The sequence below is a fragment of the Malaya genurostris genome, chromosome 3 (assembly GCF_030247185.1).
Source record: "Malaya genurostris strain Urasoe2022 chromosome 3, Malgen_1.1, whole genome shotgun sequence".
NCBI lineage: Eukaryota > Metazoa > Arthropoda > Insecta > Diptera > Culicidae > Malaya > Malaya genurostris.
In genome coordinates, this window is record NC_080572.1 from 144,199,398 (window position 1) to 144,221,930 (window position 22,533).

Sequence of the window (22,533 nt, forward strand, 5' to 3'; positions counted from 1 at the left end):
ATCGGTTGTTGCACTGGAGTTGGAATTGATTCGGAATTCATTATGATTTCCACATGAAATTCCGAATGAAAATTTCTCGCCGATTCGGAATTGATTCGGAATCAATTCGGATCTGATAATGTGGGCAAGCATACCCATATATCAATCTCATTTACCTCGTTTCAAGGTTCGTTTTTTGTATGGACATGCGGGATTGACGAATATCAAATGAAGTCGAGAAAAAAAAATAAAAAAGTAGGAAGAGAGAAATAAACTAGACACGTGCGGCGAGATAATGACGTAATTTCGCCTGGACAAAGTTGACAGCTGCTGGAATGCAGCCAGTCAACTTTGTCCAGGCGAAATTAGAAGAAGTGTTTTTATTGCATATATATCTTCAATAATTGGCACGATGCGACTTGTTACGGCGCAACGATCCTACAGATTAATAGCTGCCGCTCTGCAAGTGAGTTAGACATTGCCAGCCATCAGCTGCGCATGTGTGAAGCGGCTCAGTGATCAGCTGGGCACGTGGAAGAAAAAGAGATAGTAGCGCAAGCACGTGCTGGTTGATAGCGACGCACGCGCAAGAATACTTGAAAGAACGAGCATGCGCGTGCAGCATTTTTTAAAGGGATCTCTGTGAGAGGTCTAGATTTTCTAGACTAGGAATTAGTATATAAGACCCAAAATTTGTAAATAAAATTAGAAGTTTTCGGAAAGTCAAATCGAGTAGATGTTTGAGGCCGAAATTTCTCATCTCCTTGTCAAAAGTCTTTTCGCTAACACAATCGGTAATCCTCCATATTAGAAGCATAGGTCTCCGCACAGAAGAGACAACTAGCCTTTTTCCGAGATTTAAGGTTGTGCTTAGTGCTAAAAAGACTGCTTTCAGCTGGTCGAAAACTATTCCACCACAGAAGCATAGGCTCTCATTACGCAAGAGCAATTGAGGTCTTTCGACGTTATTTCCCAGCTGAGAGCTTGTACTCTCGAAAGAAATCAAGGTCCCTGAACACAAGTTCTGAATCTCGTTTTCGTTTCCTTCGCACGAAAACATTGGTGGCTCCAGAGAGGAGATTGACATCTCTTGGAATAACTATCGGTGTGCTCGGCGCCTTTTAGATCGAGCGTAAAAATCTGGTATGCTCGCACCATTAAGAAAGAGTTGGAAAAGTTTTTTTTTTTTTTTTTTTGCCCACCACACTTCCCCACACCAAAAAGCTTCAATTTGAAGCCCCCTGGTAGTGGACGCAACTAGTCTCAGCGGAAAAACAAGAAACAAATAGACACTGGCAGTAATAATACTAGAAATACAAATTTAATTTTGATACAAAGTCCGCTGAGATTCTATTTATTCATGGTTTGATGTGCAATTTATTAAAGTGGAATCCCAGTGGAAAAGATTTCCTTTTAAGGGATCCACAATTTAATTACTACGCTATGTTGGAAAGAAAGTACAAATATAGGTTATTAGTTTTTAATATGAAATACTGTTGACGATAAATACATTACATTATAAAACAAAAAACTAAATTAGCTAAATATCTCGTGCAGTCTGTGCTTAAAATGGTACTTTAGTCTAGCCGCAAATGTGGCACGATTGCTTATTCCTCGCATGTCAGGCGGAAGTGCATTATATTTAGTTGGACCAACAAAAAGGATCCGTCTTTGACCAAGGCTTGTAGCTGCTCGAACACGAAACAAATTGTTACTACGGCGTGTTGTTCTAGAATGAGATATAGTTGGGAACTGTAGGTTATGGTGTACTGTGGATTTATACAAATTATCATGGATGAATAGCAACGTTTGGACATCACATAAGTATGTTATTGGTAAAACATTATGGTTTCTGTCAGAGTATAACAATAGACTCGAGAATAGTAAGGGTTTATTGAAAATGATTTTTAGGCATCTGTTTTGCAGAGTTTGGAGTTTCTTCAGATAAGAACTAGCGGCTCGCCCCCACACCGATACCAAGTAGTTGAGCTGTGAATGGATGTAAGCAAAATAAAAATTTAACAGCACACGCTGGGGAACAAAGGACTTGACTCTCCATAAAACACCGCAGTACGACGCCACGTGCTTGGCAACAAACTTTATGTGGTGAGCCCAGGTTAATGTGGGGTCGAAATATATGCCCAGATACTTGAAATAATCAACTTTTTCGATAATATTGTGTCCAAGCTGGGGATGATTATGCGTTGGTATAATTTTCCTTGTGGAACGGAAACTCATATACTTAGTCTTTGTGGCATTTAATGATAATAAGTTCGCATTGAAATATTGATCAAGAGTTCTTAAATCACTTTCCATTGAGTTAATAATAGCATTGATGTCACTGTCGGGATAGAACAGAGCTGTGTCGTCGGCGAATAGTCGTGGAGTTCCTTTAAGATGTAAATTACCTATATCATTAATATATAAAAGAAACAATAGTGGACCAATATTACTTCCTTGTGGAACACCAATGTTTATTGGAGCAAGGTTGCTACTGTCACTTTCGATGGATACAAATTGTTTTCTATTAGTCAAGTAACTACGGATAATTGAATTAGCAATGCCCCTGATCCCATAGCAATCGAGTTTGTCCAAAAGTATACTATGATCTAATGTGTCAAAAGCTTTTTTAAGGTCTAAAAATAATGCACCAACTATATTTTTACTATCGATCTCGCTTATAATTTCGTCAACTAATTCAACTATAGCGGTTTGGGTGCTAGAACCTTGTCTGAAGCCATATTGGAATCTAAAGAGGATATTATGCTTACTTAGAAATTCGATAAGTCTAGTGACTAGAAGTTTTTCAAATATTTTGTTGAATACGGACAATGTAGATATAGGACGGTAATTATTACAATCACAACGGTCACCCGATTTGAACACAGGAATGACTTTAGCCACCTTGAGGCAATCAGGGTAGTAACCGGTCTGAATAATTACGTTAAAGAACTGAGAGAGTATTTTTGCGAATGCAAATGAATTATGTTTTAGTACACTGACAGAGACGTTATCAGGGCCGTTACTCTTCTTATTATCCAAACCTTGTATTAACAGTATCACTTCATTTACAGATGAAGGACGTAGAAAAATAGAATCACAAACACGACGAACGTTACTTATTGGACAAAAAGATGAGTTTACAGGAATAGCTTTAGCTAATTCATTACCGATATTTGAAAAGAATTTGTTGAAAATATCACAAACTTCCTTGTTGTCACTAATGTTGTTGCCCCTATCGATCAAGCGTATCTTATCCTTTTCTTTTGTTATTCCGAACGTAGATTTAAGATTTGTCCAAAATTTCGAATGAGGTACGTTAATGAGAAGGTTTTCGTAATATTTTTTTTTATTCGCCTTTTTCATGGAGTCGACCTTTTCAGAGATATGTGATAGCATTTGTTTGAGATGCTGATCGTGGGGACTTGCCTTAATACGTTTGAGGTAATTGCTTTTTATTTTCACTAGTGTCCATAAATCAAAGCTCATCCATGGGCAATGATTACCTGCTTGGTGTGCTCGACACCGTTAAGATCGAGTAAGTGAAGTTTGGTGTGCTCGGTACCATTAAGATCGAGTAAACAAATAAAGTGATTCTGAAGAACGATGCGGACGGCATCGAAATGTAAGCTCCAAAGAGAGTTTCGATAAGTGAATTATAACGGTGCGGACGGCACCACGACATATAAGTAAAATGTCTCCATTCGTGAAAAATAAGAATGGACATTGTCGTCTCTGCACAGAACCAGATGACAAGCAGGACATGGTCGCATGTGACGAATGTGACCTATGGTTCCACCACGGATGCGCTGGGTTGGGAAGATTACCAACCAAAGGAGAGCGCTCGATTTGTACCAAATGTGTTGCAACAGAAGAACAAATCCATTTATTAGAGAAGGCCACGAAGGTCAAAAGAGACTCCAGTCAAAATGAATCCAAAATGGAGGCAGTATTCGGCGAAATGCTAGAAGCACTAAGAAGCCTCAATGAAAATAACACAGCCGGCACAAGTCGGCAAGGTAATGATGATTGGACTGTATATTTAAAGCGTAAAGCTTTAATACAGCTTCCAAAATTTAATGGATCACCACGAGAATGGCGTACCTTTAGAAAGATATCAAAGAAGGGCAGGTTTCCACTATTGGAAAACTTGAATATAAATATATGGAGTATTTTCAGGTAACGTTACTAAATCAAAAATGGTGATTTCCTGATAAGCATGAATAATGTTACCTTTGACATGTTTAAATGTTCCCATTTTACAGTTCAACGGTTTCCTATAAGCAGCCCTTACACACTTAAAACCATTTCTTGAGCTCGGCATATAAAAATGCTGAAACTGATCAGCAACACGTAAATTTGCTGATTGCTCAGTAATCAAGACGCATGTTTCTGAACTTCGTTAAATGCATACACTGATATTTCGGTAAAATGCTTCACTTTGCCGAAATTTGGTATAATTGCTTGCTGAATTTATCAGTAAACAACAGATATGCCGACATCAGCAGAGACGTTTGCCGAGATTTCGGAATATGCGCTAGCTGTTGCCGAGATTCAGCACAACAGCTGTCATTTATTGCCGCGTAACATTTTCGCTTCGCATTGCGCAATTATTTTCTGATGAAATTCTTTAGTGAAAAAATGAATAATCTTCGAAGAAGCGTGGAACCACTTGCAAGTAAAAATATTGAATAAAAAATTGCACTCGTGATTATAAGGGAAAAACACCCAACTCGGGGCTCAACGCGTCCTTGAGACAAAACTTTGGGGGATATGCGAAAAAATAATCCAATACATGGAATAATTCAATGGATCAAAGTAAGTTTATTTGAACAATACCGTATATGCATAATTAAATATTGAAACTTTTTGTAAACCATGTAAACTCAAGGCATGTATTGATGTCTGAGGGATTTGGCGAAGGAGACTGCTCATTAGTTTGGAGAGATGTAATAATTCCCATAGGACCGGAAATACTGTCAGCATTTAAAACTCTTTGCATGGTTTTTACAGTATTCGGTATCAAATGCGAGCCTTCCGACAATTTAAAAAAAAAAATTTGTATGCTACATGTTTTTAGGTACAGGCTGGCAACAAATTTGGAAGCCTCCTCCGAATGTTAATAAAATGAATTTTTGATCCTAAATGACGTGTTTATAATGTTGAGAAATCACAAACAAAATCAGTAATTAAAAATCGTCTAGATATTTAGTTACTGATGATTCGGTAATTTATTTTTTCATTTTTTCGTTTTATTGGATTGCCGAATATTCAGTAAACGTTTCACTGAGTAAACAGTAAATCTTATGCTGACGATTTCGGCAATATTTATCGTTTGTCACATTTGAGGGTGCCGAGACGCTCAGTAATTTTTTTTTGCCGAGATGATTGCTGATTACTCAGCTGTGCGAATCTCGGCATATTTTTTCCGAGACTCAGCTATAAAATTTAAGTGTGTACACGAGAATTATTTCAGCTGTTTTTCAAAGAAGGACGTATCTTACAAAAGTAAACAAAACCTTTTATTACTGGAAATAGTAAAAGAGACAATAAAACTACTCACAGATTTGTCTTAGTAGCGAAAACCAGTCAATTTCATGAAAAATGCGCAAGGGCGTATCTTTATAATTCACACAGGAAGTATAAAAGTAAACAAATCGAAAAAGGGCTAAACTCTTTTTATGTTGATTTATTCAATGGATATAGAAGGAAAGTGGTAACATTTGCGTGCCTTTTGAAAATAAACTAACAATTCATCGACTAATCATAAATTGATCAGAGAATATACGATAATTTCTAAACACGATTTGAAACCGAAGTCGAAACATTCATCGATGATTTTCTCCATTTGCTGTCAATGTTAGATTCGCCGTTCTTTGAAAAACAGCTGATTTTTGTCATTTTTAATGATGACCTAAGACAAGACCTGACATCTGGGGGGGCTGCTTTTGTTCCAAAATGGACCAGTTTCTGATTGGCTGATTTTGATGTTACAACCTGCACATTGTGAAAAGAAAAAACTTTTGCAGGGTACGCGAGCAATGATGCCAAGTATAAAGAAAATCAGAAAACATATTTATTAAAATGTATAATTTTAGCTCACCTATGAAAATGAAAATTTTCGGAGAATGTTTCACATTTTTTTTCAATCTCATTGGTAATAAATGTTTATAGTGGCAGGACTGTGTAATTAAAATAGGCATCAAGCCGTTTTTCTTTTTAGTGAATTAAAGGTAACCAAAAAATATTTGTTAAATTACTGTAAACTCGAAAATGTGTTTAGTTTCACGAGAAGAATGAACTGTTGTGTTCCACACTGTGATCGCATTAGGCATTTCTATCCAAACCTGACTTCTTCCGGTTTCCAAAAGATCCGGTAATACGGCAACAAAGGATTCGATTTTGCGTTCAACAAGAGATATTTCGTGGTTTGTCATCAAAGCTCAATTAATTGTTTTAAGCATTAATTTATTTTAAAGAAATGCTTTCACCAAAACATGTTTTATGTTTATTTCAAATCAAAAACCTAAATTCTAAAAATTTATATGTAATATTTTTTTCCTAGCATAGTTATTAAAAAATCTGTAAATATGGCTACACTGTAGCCGATACGTTGGTATTTATTCCACAGGGTGAAAATGACGAGAAGGATGATTCGGAAGGAAGAATAAGAAGCCAGTTGTCAGGTCTTGTCTTAGATGATGACTAAGTAATAGTGTATTTCAAATTTGCATAGAAAACACACGCGTTTTTTTTAGAACGGCCAATAAGCCACTTGTCAACTTCCACTTTTGAAAGAAATTGCAAGCGAGCTATGAAAGATAGAGTATTAAATTTAACACCAGACTAAAGAGAAAACTTTTCGCTGCCGTTTACTATTATGACTTACTCTCAGCGAGTGCCGAGTCATTCGAAATTACTCTTTAAAGTGAATGTTGACGGATGGCTTATTGGCCGTTCTAAAAAAAGGCATGAACTCGTCATTACTGCACCATACACGTTCATTAAAATGATATTATTTTTTAGTAATGAAATTTTTAATGACTCGTGTAAGGGCCGCTATAAATATCCAAATACGAAAAACGCCATCACCCGCTAGTGAGGAATTCTGGCAACCATCAGAAGGCTGGCTGCATTCCGGCAGCTGTCAATATTGTCCCGACGAAATTACGTCATTATCTCGCCGCACGTGTCTTGTTTATTTCTCTCTTCCTTCATCTTTTTTTTAATTCTACTTCATTTGATATTCGTCAATCCCGCATGTCCATACAAAAAACGAATCTTGAGACGAGGTAAATGAGATTGAAATATAGGTATGTTTGGTAGTGAGAAAGCAATGTTATTGGCAATAACATTTTCCATAATTAGTGTATATGAAAGGCAATAACTTATTGTCTTTTATATGTACTATTTTTTGAAAAAATAAAACCAAGACTCTAAAAATGTGTAACCGATTCAAAACGGTTCTTCCAATCTTGTATGGCAAGAATCCGACAGAAACAGAACCGATAATAACCGCTTGGCGAAATTCTCTACCGGAAACGGTTGTTCCATTGTAGCCAGCCATCTGGGTGGAATTCTGCTCGCCGCATGCAAGTGGGCAGGAGCTTACCATTAAGAAATTACCCGCTTACAAAAAAAAGGTTCAATGGTGATCAAATTTCTGATTCAGTAGAAAAAGCGAAAGTTGCTGCAAGGAAACTCTCCAAATGTTAGGTTTTGATTATTCGAAGGTGTCTTTTAAAGAAAGCATTATTTTAAAACAACCAAAAACAAAACCTTCCAGAGATTGGACAAATTTCGAGTTTGTTGCAGTTACCTAGAAAATTTAAAATGAAAAATTCGTCTAAATATAATTAGTCGATGAATTACTATCCTATACACAATAAAAATCAGTTTTTATGTGAGAATTGTTCATGAAATAGCATAATAGGTAAAAAATAATCCTTCTATGTAGTAATTTTCTTCAACCATTTCGTTATGTGAAATGTATAGTTTGCTGTTATTATGTATTAAAGTAAAAAAAATGAACTGTTACCATTTCTATAAGATTTTCAATAACATGTTTAGCATTAGCATTAGCATTAGAGACCGCCCGTGTGTTGCTACTCCGTTATTGATCTGGACCAATTGAGATTGCAAAATGATTTTTTGAAGTAACATGTTTGGGAATAACACATTGTTTCACACTGTGCAAACTGTATTGAACCATGCATGCTGATCAATACCGACGCCGGCCACGTCCGAATGCAGATCTACCTGGGAGGGAAAGGATTGTTAGTTCGATGCATGTTGCTACTAAGAACCGAGGAATCCTCTGCATTCCCACATGCATCACAGGAGAGGATACTTTGTTAGTAAATGTTTTAATAATGTTATCATGTGTTTATTGCTCTGGGTAGTCGGCTACCAAGAATGTTTTAAAGTATTATCGTTTTATGTGTTACTTTGTGCTGGCAATATAATGCACGAAACAGTCAATCTCCGAAATTGACAAAACTCCGGACAGCCGGCTGTCGAGTATGCAGTCACTCGTTTATGCATCTACCTTTCGCGTTTTTTTTAGTCATGCAAAAAAAAACACATTCCGATTGATAAAAAAAGGTATCATCTCACTGCTAGGTGGATTAAGCACGTTTTTATAAATGAAACTACGTGATACAAAATAAACGAGCGAATAGGATTTAGACAAAAAAGTTGATTCATTGCATTGAAATATTCTAAACAGATATTATAAAATCATTTTAAATCACCAAACAAAGGTCAACAGATTTCACACGCGTCTTGATTCTTTATTATTTCCGATTCTTTATTATTTTTATTATTTGAATTGTTTATTAAAATTATTAATTGGTTATATTAGTTGATCTGGGCAGCCGGCTACCGAGAAAAATATTAATTTACTGTTTGCAATATTAATATCAAGTGTTTTTTACTATGTATTCAATATACCGATATATGTTATCTCTGTTATTAACTTTGTAATATAAACGGATTTGCGCAATGGTTGTTTTTTATCATTCATTTTATAATCCTGAAAGACAATCAATAACATGGAAGAAGAAATCATTCCTAATAAAACTTTTCTCCGTAGCTAGACGGAAATTGATTGGTTGAATAAAGAGATGATTTAGTAAAATAGAGTAATCAGAAGTGAAACATTGAAAATATCTTATAACTGAAAGAAAAAAGAAACTCCTGCAATTATCGCCTTTTACGACATGGAAGCAGGAACCCAGTGGATCTATTCTTGGTTCATTTTTTTCCGCCGGATTCCACACGGCATCTAGGCTGGTACAGTCCGGAGAGAGCTAATAGGTACTATCAATCTCCTAGTGGACCCCAGCCCCTATAAGATTTTCAATAACATGTTTAACATTAAAACAGCTTTATTCGGGTTTTGTTTCAGTGTTAATGAAAAACGTTTCTAAACCGAGGAGGATGACACTTAAAAACTTCACTTTAAACTATAAAGGATAAATCAAAGATAAACTCAAGATTACAATGTCTCATACGATCCATCGAAAAATATCGGATCTGTAATCGTGAACCAGTGAACCTAGTAATAGTGTAATTTGGTTGACCCTTCGTTAATAAGCGTCGATAAACATTTGAAATAAGCGTCGATAAACATGTGAACCAGTGAACCTAGCAATAGTGTAATTTGGTTGAGCCTTCGTTAATAAGCGTCGATAAACATTTGAAAATGATAAATACCATAGTAACAATACGAGTTTGGAAGTAAGTAAACTTTTGTAAACATATCACACATAATATTTTGTTACTTTCATTCACCTGAGATAAGATTATAACAAATTGAATATATTCTTAATAATAATTTAATTGATTTTTCAAGTTCCAAGATTTACTCGTCATGCAGCAAAATACCGAGATTTCTTTCATATTGCAGCTTAGGATTGGTACTACGTAAACAAACATTGTTATAGTAACGACGCATGTAGGGATTCGACGCTTGTTGTTTTGTTTCAGATAATAATTGAACTACAACTGACGGTGAACCGAAATCAACGAGGGGTCGTATTTGAATAGTACATGAGAAATCATAGACTATTCCATCTTGAGTTTATCTTTGGATAAATCGTCTTTTTTCTGTGGTGCATTTTCTTACAGCCGCTTGTTCATCTTTACTGTGCATAGTAACGGATGGTTCTGGATCGGTTGTCTTTTACTGATTTTTTCGGGTTAAAAACAATACCATGGTGATTTGTACGTTATTTATAATAATATTTGCTTGTGTAAATTAAGCTTATTAAAAGAATCACGACTGGGCTGAATATTCACAGCTTAGCAAATATTAGCTAAAAACTTGATCCAATTTGGTTTATTTCAGATGAGTAGAGAGCAACATCCCAACATTGACATCGAGACAACGCTTTTGTCCAGTGCCTATAATTACACAGCTCATCTGGAGAAGTTACTCCATATTACCAATGAACTGGAAAATCGGACCGGTATCATGTACAGCTTCAATTCCTGGCTTCTAGCATTTCAAGACTTTTATAATGAAGAATTTAGAGAAGAGATACTTAACAATATATACTTCCGGGCACATCAAAATTTCTTTTCAGTCATGCCACTATTAAATCAATTTCAAATTTGACACGAAATAAAAGTGGGGATCTCCGGTATCAAACATCACAGTCAGTACAATCGAATTTAAGTTGTGTCCAAACAGAGATCGAAGTCTACCGGGAATTCAAACTCTGTGCGAAAAAATGGATTACCGACGAAACAATAAATATGAAAATCTTCCGGAACATTCCCATTTCTATGATCGGTGTGATGATATGCTCAAACTAAATGTCAATGTCTGCGAGGTACTGACTTTTGAAAACGTCGGTGTATTTTTGCAATAATGTTGGAACTGGTATTCTATACCGTTTTGCAGCTCATCGTCGTCATGTAGATATCAAAAATTTATCTAAAAATTTTAGAACAGTTCTTAAATCTTAAATGGAAAAGGTCTTAAATGCTAATAATAGAGTAACATTCATGCCATAAACTAATATAAGGCATTTTTGTTACATCTTCAAGCTCTCAGGAAATTTTGCGCTAAGCAACTTAAGCTCATGACGGTTCACCAATTCGAAACCAATATCAATTTACTCTCAGCAAATAGTTCAAAATAGTTTGACCGTCAGAGGAACAGGGACAGAGATATATTTGGTTAAACTTTCAATAAATTGAAAAATCAAACATTATCCATCTTCACGTTCCCAGCTACTGAATTTAACCCTTTTTGGAACCATAATTTCATTTTTTCAATCTGCTGACGATTTCATGTTGACACTCAGTGATTGTCAAGAGTAGTAACAAAAACTTTTGAAGAAATCGCATGTTATTTGACTTTCTTTTCCACGGTTAGCAACGCTTTCAAACGGATCGATATAGATGTTTGGTTATATGTAGTTTTTTTTCGCTTTCCATTTACTTTTCGTGTTGTAATTGAAAAAAAACCAGATCTGTCATCCCCATCGTCAGGCCATGAGTTCTTACGCATTTATTCATACAATAAAGCAAGCGTTGAGTTTTCAAACATTTGAGTGAAAAAAATATTTCTAGCAGTTCAGTGCGTTTTCTTTATCGAAATATTATCGAATTTAAGAATGCAAGAATATGTCGTTTTTAATTGCCATTTCTAAATCTGGTTTTTGAAACCATAAACCAACAATCATGGATGTTTTCATAGAAATTTTGTGGTTTCAATTATGCTAAGTAAGAAGTACAAAATAAGGATATCAACATCGTTCAATTTCGACTCCAAACCGGTCAAAAGGAAACGGCTTTGAATCACTTTTCTGGGCTTTTTATTTAAAGGAAAAAATAATGACTTTGTATATAAACTTTTACGAATAAGAATGTTTTCATTTTGAGTACAAGGAACTCAGATTTGCGTTAAACTCACTCAAAAATTGGAAAAAATATTTTTCTCATGTTTTGAGTAAAAATACTCAAATTTTTGAAAGCTTCGTTTCTTAACTCAAAAAATGAGTAGATTGGTAACTCAAGAGTAGAGTACGCGCACTTTTTATGAATTTGAGTGGTGTGTCACTCAATTTTGAGTTATGTTGAATGAGAGTGTAGCATTCGCCACACAACCCCTAAGACAAGACCTGACATCTGGGGGGGCTGCTTTTGTTCCAAAATGGACCAGTTTCTGATTGGCTGATTTTGATGTTACAAGACCTGACAACTGGCTTCTTATTCTTCCTTCCGAATCATCCTTCTCGTCATTTTCACCCTGTGGAATAAATACCAACGTATCGGCTACAGTGTAGCCATATTTACAGATTTTTTAATAACTATGCTAGGAAAAAAATATTACATATAAATTTTTAGAATTTAGGTTTTTGATTTGAAATAAACATAAAACATGTTTTGGTGAAAGCATTTCTTTAAAATAAATTAATGCTTAAAAACAATTAATTGAGCTTTGATGACAAAACACGAAATATCTCTTGTTGAACGCAAAATCGAATCCTTTGTTGCCGTATTACCGGATCTTTTGGAAACCGGAAGAAGTCAGGTTTGGATAGAAATGCTTAATGCGATCACAGTGTGGAACACAACAGTTCATTCTTCTCGTGAAACTAAACACATTTTCGAGTTTACAGTAATTTAACAAATATTTTTTGGTTACCTTTAATTCACTAAAAAGAAAAACGGCTTGATGCCTATTTTAATTACACAGTCCTGCCACTATAAACATTTATTACCAATGAGATTGAAAAAAAATGTGAAACATTCTCCGAAAATTTTCATTTTCATAGGTGAGCTAAAATTATACATTTTAATAAATATGTTTTCTGATTTTCTTTATACTTGGCATCATTGCTCGCGTACCCTGCAAAAGTTTTTTCTTTTCACAATGTGCAGGTTGTAACATCAAAATCAGCCAATCAGAAACTGGTCCATTTTGGAACAAAAGCAGCCCCCCCCAGATGTCAGGTCTTGTCTTAGATGTTACCACCTTATGATGCCAAGTATAAAGAAAATCAGAAAACATATTTATTAAAATGTATAATTTTAGCTCACCAATGAAAATGAAAATTTTCGGAGAATGTTTCACATATTTTTTTAATCTCATTGGTAATAAATGTTTACAGTGGCAGGACTGTGTAATTAAAATAGGCATCAAGCCGTTTTTCTTTTTAGTGAATTAAAGGTAACCAAAAAATATTTGTTAAATTACTGTAAACTCGGAAGTGTGTTTAGTTTCACAAGAAGAATGAACTGTTGTGTTCCACACTGTGATCGCATTAAGCATTTCTATCCAAACCTGACTTCTTCCGGTTTCCAAAAGATCCGGTAATACGGCAGCAAAGGATTGGATTTTGCGTTCAACAAGAGATATTTCGTGTTTTGTCATCAAAGCTCAATTAATTGTTTTTAAGCATTAATTTATTTTAAAGAAATGCTTTCACCAAAACATGTTTTATGTTTATTTCAAATCAAAAACCTAAATTCTAAAAATTTATATGTAATATTTTTTTCCTAGCATAGTTATTAAAAAATCTGTAAATATGGCTACACTGTAGCCGATACGTTGGTATTTATTCCACAGGGTGAAAATGACGAGAAGGATGATTCGGAAGGAAGAATAAGAAGCCAGTTGTCAGGTCTTGTCTAAGCACAACCCCACCCACATTATCGAAATGACGGAATTCTTACTCGATTGCATGATTTTTTAGTGCTCGATCGGTTCAGTGCTAGAATTTTCGCCTGAGCTGGCTGCTCGATCAACCTGATTGACAGTGACATTATAAATGTCATTGAATATTCGCTCATTTTATGAATGTGTTAGTGTAAAATTTAGGCGACTCAAGCCATTTCACTACACTCCAGCTAGAGGAATGGATGATGCTGACTAAGGTAGGCCGTTTTGTTAATTTCCAGCGAATTTCAACAGTTCATGTTGGAATTCTAAGAAGAACTGGTTATTTACTAGTTCTGTATATCCGAAAAACATGAAGATTTAAATTTTTATATTCAGTTATATAATGTTTTCGTTTAAAAATAAACTGGAAATTAGCACGAAAACGTGCAAAATCGGGGAAGAAGAAGAAGAAGAAGACGAAATGACATTTGAGTCCGCATCTTCTCACTCAATTCCGAATGATTTCAGAATCAACCGGTTATAGGCGAAATTCATTCGGAATCGGTTTTTGCACTGGAGTTGGAATTGATTCGGAATTCCACATGATTTCCACATGAAATTCAGATCTGATAATGATAACTTGTACGCGGCGTTCAGATTTCCCCTCAGACGGCAGGCAATGTCTGCCAGCCATTTTTGCCGGAATTCTGCCTGAGTTCCGGCAAAAATCTGGCAACAATGCAACAACCGTTACCGGCAGAGAATTTCGCCTAGCGGTTATTATCGGTTCTGTTTCTGTCGGATTCTTGCCATACAAGGTTGGCAGAACCGTTTTGAATCGGTTCCACATTTTTAGCATCTTGGTTTCATTTTTCAAAAAAAAGTACATATGAAAGACAATAAGTTATTGCCCTTCATATATACTAATCATGGAAAATGTTATTGCCAATAACATTGCTTTCTCACTACCAAACATACCCATATTTCAATCTCATTTACCTCGTCTCAAGATTCGTTTTTTGTATGGACATGCGGGATTGGCGAATATCAAATGAAGTCGAATTAAAAAAATGAAGAAAGAAGGAAGAGAGAAATAAACAAGACACGTGCGGCGAGAAAATGACGTAATTTCGCTTGGACAACATTGACAGCTGCCGGCATGCAGCCAGCCTTCTGACGGTAGCCAGAATTCCTCACAAGCGGGACCCACTTGTACGCGGCGGGCAGATTTCCCCCCAGACGGCTGGCTATGTCTGCCAAGTCTGGCAACAATGCAACAACCGTTTCCGGCAGAGAATTTCGCCTAGCGGTAAATAACGGTTCTTTTCTGTCAGATTCTTGCCATACAAGATTGGCAGAACCGTTTTGAATCGATTCTACATTTTAAGCGTCTTAGTTTTATTTTTTCAATAAAAAGCACATATGAAAGGCAATAAGTTATTGCCCTTCATATATACTAATCATGGAAAATGTTATTGCCAATAACATTGCTTTCTCACTACCAAACCTACCCATATTTCAATCTCATTTACCTCGTCTTAAGATTCGTTTTTTGTACGTACATGCGGGATTGACGAATATCAAATGAAGTCGAATAAAAAAAAGAAAAAAGAAAAAGGAGGGAAATAAACAAGACACGTATGGCTAGATAATGACGCAATTTCGCCTGGAAATTTTTGACAGCAGCTGGAATGCAGCCAGCCTTCTGATGGTTGCCGGAATTCCTCACAAGCGGGAACCGTTGAAAAAAAATAGCCACACCAACACATTCACACGTGGATTGGACCCACGATGTAAAATACACTGATGACTGATAAGACAATTGATACTTTTGTCACGAAATTATGTATGGCGCGCCGAGATTCAAGTATGTAAACATCAACAAACGGCCAGTTGAGATCGGGAATTCACTTTTAAGTTACTAAGGTTGTCGCGCAGCCTGGCGAATCTTTGGCAGTAATTGAAAATCTGGACATATTTTCTTCAGGGGCTTGTAAGGTAACGTCGAAATCTAGAAAATTGTACACAAATCCGATTCTGTTCATTTCGTTGGAGGAAGGATTTGACGGATCGCACTGTGGAATCTATTACAGTTATAATGGATAATGGAGTGATTGTTCTGTGGCTGGCATTTCAAATGCTCTAGATCAGGGGTTCCAAAACTATTTTGGGTCATGGACCGCTTTACTAAAATTAACTTAGGCCTCAGACCCCTCAACAAATTCCTTTGAAAATTCAATTTCTTGCCTTTTTAATATTGATGTAAAATACTTACCAATTTCTACATATGGTCAAATAAACACATCTTTTTTAGCGTAAATATTTCAAATAACAACTTATATCAAACAATAGGGGGTCGATTTCTAGACCTCGTCGACCCCCATAGTCAGTTTTCGTTTACATCGACCCCCTCAAAAAGGATATCGACCCCAAGGGGTCTACATCGACCACTTTGGGAACTCCTGCTCTAAATGATTCCGAATTGGATGGAATTTCAATTGATAAACAATGAAGACCGCACGTTAATTATCGCTTAACCGATAATGAATACATCTTGGTTTTACAGTTCCTAATCGATCAAACAATATTACCCTGTAGCTTCCAGGCCCGTGCGCAGGGGGGTTTACCCCCCCCCCCCTTAATGGAAGATTTTTCAATATTAAGTTCCATGAACAATGGAGTACTTATTATATAAAAGAGCAAAAACGTTCAGCTTGCTGGAACGGTTTGTTGTTTTTTCTCTTGTAAAAATAGTGTGAAATCTCGGTGTTACCTTCACATGGAAAGAAGATTTGTTGTTATTCTACGTGAAGTAGAAGTATTGTACAGGTGCGTAGTTTTAGTTTAGAAAAATAAGTGGAAAAAACTTGGAAATTGTGCAGTAAAACTAGTCCAACGGGGCTCCAACTCCTCATATTAAAATGACTCAACAATGGACCTCTGTCTGCCGTGTTTTTTTGAACGAACAAAATGGCATTCGGTTCAACGGTCTGTTTTAAAATCGGCAAACGAAGGACCCGTGGTGGCATCCCGTTGAACGATTTATTGGACGTTCATTGGACCAATAATCCAACCTATTGGACCAATGAAGGGCCACCATTGAACGTTTATTTTTCTAAAAGTTCAGAATTTACCGGTACTATCAAATGGAATGGAATCCAACTCCGAAATGTATTTACAGCGAATCGAAGGTTGAGCTAAAATCATTAGCCTCGTTACCTGTGATGATTGCAAATATTGAACTTACCGTGCTTTCCTGAGACTCGACGTTGAAATCCACAAAATTTACGCTGCATTTCGCTCGACTGATAATCTTTCGTCCTGTAATGTGCAGAATATACGCGCCAGTTCTTTACACTATTGTACTCCAGTCCGCACAAAATAAACCATTTTTCTAATAACTAGGTTCTTCGGTGTTCGATGATATGAAATAGACAGATCATTTCCTCGAATTCGACGATTGAAACATCCCGGAACAAAACACCGCATTTTACTGTCAATATTTTCGCATATTGACAATATCAACTCTGGGAATCTGCCCGCCGCTCACAAGTGGGTGTGCCCACATTATCAGATCCGAATGGATTCCGAACCGGCGGGAAATTTTCACTCGGAATTTCATGTGGAAATCATAATGAATTCCGAATCAATTCCAACTCCAGTGCAACAACCGATTCCGAATGAACCGGTTCGCCTACAACCGGTTGATTCGGAAATCATTCGGAATTGAGTGAGAAGATGCGGACTGAATTGTCAATTCGTCTTTTTCTTCTTCTTTCCTGATTTTGCACGTTTTCGTGCTGATTTTCAGTTTATTTTTAAACGAAAACATTATATAACTGAATATACAAATTTAAATCTTCATGTTTTTCGGATATACAGAACTAGTAAATAACCAGTTCTTCTCAGAATCCCAACATAAACTATTGAAATTCGCTGGAAATTAACAAAATGGCCTACCATAGTCAGCATCATCCATTCCTCTAGCTGGAGTGTAGTGAAATGGCTTAAGTCGCTTAAATTTCACACTAACACATTCATAAAATGAGCGAATATTCAATGACATTTATAATGTCACTGTCAATCAGGTTGATCGAGCAGCCAACTCAGGCGAAAATTCTAGCACTGAACCGATCGAGCACTGAAAAATCATGCAGTCGAGTAAGAATTCATTACGCATTCCGTCATTTCGATAATGTGGGTGCCCACATTATCAGATCCGAATGGATTCCGAATCAATTCCGAATCGGCGAGAAATTTTCATTCGGAATTTCATGTGGAAATCATAATGAATTCCGAATCAATTCCAACTCCAGTGCAACAACCGATTCCGAATGAACCGGTTCGCCTACAACCGGTTGATTCGGAAATCATTCGGAATTGAGTGAGAAGATGCGGACTGAATTGTCAATTCGTCTTCTTCTTCTTCTTTCCTGATTTTGCACGTTTTCGTGCTGATTTTCAGTTTATTTTTAAACGAAAACATTATATAACTGAATATACAAATTTAAAACTTCATGTTTTTCGGATATACAGAACTAGTAAATAACCAGTTCTTCTTAGAATCCCAATATAAACTATTGAAATTCGCTGGAAATTAACAAAACGGCCTACCTTAGTCAGCATCATCCATTCCTCTAGCTGGAGTGTAGTGAAATGGCTTAAGTCGCTTAAATTTCACACTAACACATTCATAAAATGAGCGAATATTCAATGACATTTATAATGTCACTGTCAATCAGGTTGATCGAGCTGCCAACTCAGGCGAAAATTCTAGCACTGAACCGATCGAGCACTGAAAAATCATGCAGTCGAGTAAGAATTCATTACGCATTCCGTCATTTCGATAATGTGGGTGACACCTTCCCAATCAGTACACTGAATCAATAGGGTTGTGCTGATAATTTGGGAATCATTTTTATTTCCTGTTATGCATAGAATTATCTTATCTCCAGAAACAATTCAACTTTTATCGAGACTTTTAACTATTATATTATTTTGGTCATAACTACCAGAAGTTCGCGACTTTTACATACGTTGAAACTGTCGCTTTACATTGTAAAACTTAAAATTCGGTGAAGGCGTACCTTTCACCAAGCAGAAGCTTGTGTTCAGTATATTTTGAATTCTTCAACTTAATAAGCTGTATGAATAAAAACTAGCATTTGCTCAAGCTTTGCTTATTTCGAGCAGTCGAGCAGTCGTTTTAAGCATTTGCTCAGGTTTGTATGAATAAAGACTTTGCTTTGACAGTTATTTTCTCGATTTGAGAGTTTGCTTTTCGAACATCTGATTCCGTATGAATAAAGTTGAAATTCGAGAGCAAATACTCAACAAGTGATAAGCAAATGCTTTGATTTCTGGAGCATGCTCAGTAGCTTGCTCAACTTATTTCTTTTAAAGAATCCAATAAATAATGAATATTTTTATGTTAAGGGTAGTGACCAATAATTTTTATGTAATACATATAAGATATGCTAAAATTATATTTGTAGATCTGGATTAGTAGTTTTAAAGAGTTTTATGTATATATATATATATATATATATATATATATATATATATATATATATATATATATATATATATATATATATATATATATATATATATATATATATATATATATATATATATATATATATATATATATATATATATAAATATATATATATATATATATATATATATATATATATATATATATATATATATATATATATATATATATATATATATATATATATATATATATAAATATATATATATATATATATATATATATATATATATATATATATATATATATATATATACAGTGTTGGTGATTGCCGAAAATTTCACAGAAGCTGATATATTGCTATCTATATTGTATACAACATTTTCAATCCGGTAGACGATGCTACAAGAACTCGAGTCTCTCAATGCATGAACCGCGAGAGAATTTTTCTACATTCCTTCGCTCCACTTCATACTCTGAGTATTTCTCGGCCCTTAAAAAAATTGCAGTCTGATAATGATCGCCGCTGTGTGGAATTTACCAAGAGAGAATCGCAAGTTGACAATTATCGCAGAAAATCGAATCGATGATTCGACTTCATGATTCTCATACTAGGTTGCAATATTTCAAAACCCTTGTGTGGAGCATTCACATACATTTTCATAGACACAACTTATACAAAGATTATATGCACATAGTTAGAATAAGCGGCAATAGTAAAATGATTCTATCGCAATTATCAACTGCTGTATAGAATCGGATCGCGAAACGAGAATAAGCAACCGTTTGTTGCTTCAGAGAGGATCCCCACAGCAGCGTGCTAACCTTTGATTCTCAGAAATGTCATCGAGAGAAATTCGCTCTCGCACTGGTGTCGATTCTATGTTAAATGAGCCATGGCGGGTTTTTTGTTGTTGCGATGATTTCCAACTCTCTTTGATGGCACTGATTCAATCGGTGAAGAGTTGCCAGCGAACGTTCTTTGATACGATAAAAGCCATCCATATATATTTAATTTTTTTTTCTTCTAACTTTTTTTTCGGTGGTCCGGTCGATGTAGTAAAAATTGTAATTAATTAACTTTTCTCAAAAATATTTACACTACTTACACTTTGAGGGCCACTGTTCGCCATTTTCAGAATCGAGCTTTCTACGCAGGAAATTCACGTAAATTGTTTGATGTTTGGTCATTCATTTTCGTCATGGAAAATATTCAATTTGACATTTGAAACCATTTTACGTGATTTTTCAAATGAATCGAACGTGATTTTTAATTTGAGTGTAGGTGTTAGATTTTAATTAATTAATTAATTAATTAATTAATTAAATTTTAATTAATGTTAGATTTTTCGCAATAAAACGACCAAGTGAATACATAGACGAATACGTTAATCGGAAAGGTAACACTACATTCAATGTTTAAGCTACATGCAATGCATTGGAAATGTTTACTAGTGTAGATTGTCGTTGGGTTGGTTCTGTGCATGACGCCAGAGTTTGGCGAAATTCAGAAATTCAAAGCATCCTTCTTGAAAACCAAACAGGATCTATCCTTCTCGATGATGAAGCCTACCCATTAACACCGTGGTTAATGATTCCATACAAGAACCCTTCAAATGCTGAGCAAAAATCTTACAACATTCTGCACACGAGAGAAAGAGTTGTAATAGAAAGAATTTTTGGACAAGTAAAACGAAGATTTCCCATTCTTCAATCAAAAATCCGTGTTATGACAAACCGAGTGCCAACTATAATTATTGCATGCTTCACCCTGCGTAACATTGCAAAACTGCTCAAAGACGAAGATCTTTTATTGACAGAAGAAGTATTAAATGAGCCTACACACATTTTTCCTGTACCCGAAATAGATGAAACTACCACTACGATGCTCCAACGTGGGAAACGTCGAAGAGATGCAATTGCATCATTCATCCATAAATAATGAGTTTAATTTTATTTTAATTCTACTCCAAGAACAATACAATTAAAAAAAATTGAATGTTTTGCCTTTCTCTATGGAAAAGTAACTAAATAGGTGGAGAAACTTACTTTGTTTGGAGCTCCGGAGACCCCCAGCGTTATATACCATTCGACTCAGCTCGACGAGATCGGAAAATGTCTGTGTGTGCACCTTTAAAGAAGTTTCTCTTCGCACAAATTTCTCGGAAATGGCTGAACCGATTTAAACAAATTTAGTCTAGTATGAAAGCTACTATTGGGTTGTAAATAAAGTTTAAAGATCAAGTGGCTGACATTTCGGGTTCCGGAGATATACTGGTATAAGTGACGTAACCGACAAAACGCGCATTCTTCTATTTGCTTTTTTCTGAAAGTAACTAATGATCAATTTTAAATATATTATTAGTGATACTTTTAGTTTGAAGAATGTTTTCAATTATGCGACGTAAGCGTTTAGAATTTATGTTAAAAATCAGCCCAAATTATTGTCAGTGATTATTCTAACGATAAAAGTACGTTTTAATGAGACTGTCTGTGGATTAAGAGTTTTTTTCAATAATTTCAAAAACTGCATATACCTCAAATATTTATTCATTATTATTTTTAAGCAATAATAACTTATATGAAGCTATTTCTTGCTTGATTTTTAGTAGCTTCAGTTCCTCGCTATGTCTTTCATTTTGTTGCTCAAGGGTCAACTCCTGTTGGAACTTAATCAAACGATCTTGAGTACGTATAAGATTTAACTGTTCTTGTAGAACAGTTCTCTGCAATTCAACCAAGTCATTGGCTGAAGTCTGTAATAAAAAAACAAGTTAAACAGTCACTTACCCGGTTACTCTATTGATTGAATTTACCTTTGATGTATTCGTTCTTGTACGCTTAACGTGAGATGTGCTAGGAATAGCCTCCGGTGTTGCATCTAGTACAGTATCGAGTGGTGATGCGATACTGGAGCTTTCACCGTCATTGGGTTTTGGTGTAGTACCGCAAGTAATACCGCCTGGAAATTGAATCTAGTATTGAACATAAAAATTCAAGTATATTTAAAGTTAAACTTACAAGATCTTTCTGTAATGCACGGATTATCTATATCCCATCAGTTCAAAAAACTTTTTTTCGGTTTCGTTCAGCAGTATTTTCCTGTTTCCGGTTTGCTTCAAATCAGTCTTTGATTTAACGCGGATTTTTAGGTTATGAATTTTTTTAGATATTTGTTTATCTGTATATTCAAAACCGTATTTCAGTAACAGCTCCTTTGAAAGCTTTTTCATAGCAACACTTTTTTTTCGCTCTCATGACTGGAGTCTGTGACTTTTGTTGTAATATGGACGTACATTCACTCAAAAAAGACACAAAAGCATCGTCTGAGACAATCACCTTATCAGAACAGCGTCGTTTTTTAGTAATATGCTGAGTCACTTCGGATTCATCTTCGATGTCTGAAAATGTGGAAACAAAACAAAATTCTGTTGAT

General features: G+C 35.5%; 1 pseudogene; it reads left to right on the forward strand.

Moving 5' to 3' along the window:
• Positions 1-391: 391 nt before the first annotated feature.
• Positions 392-21,039, forward strand: LOC131434029 (putative nuclease HARBI1; annotated as a pseudogene).
• The last annotated feature ends 1,494 nt before the right edge of the window (positions 21,040-22,533 follow it).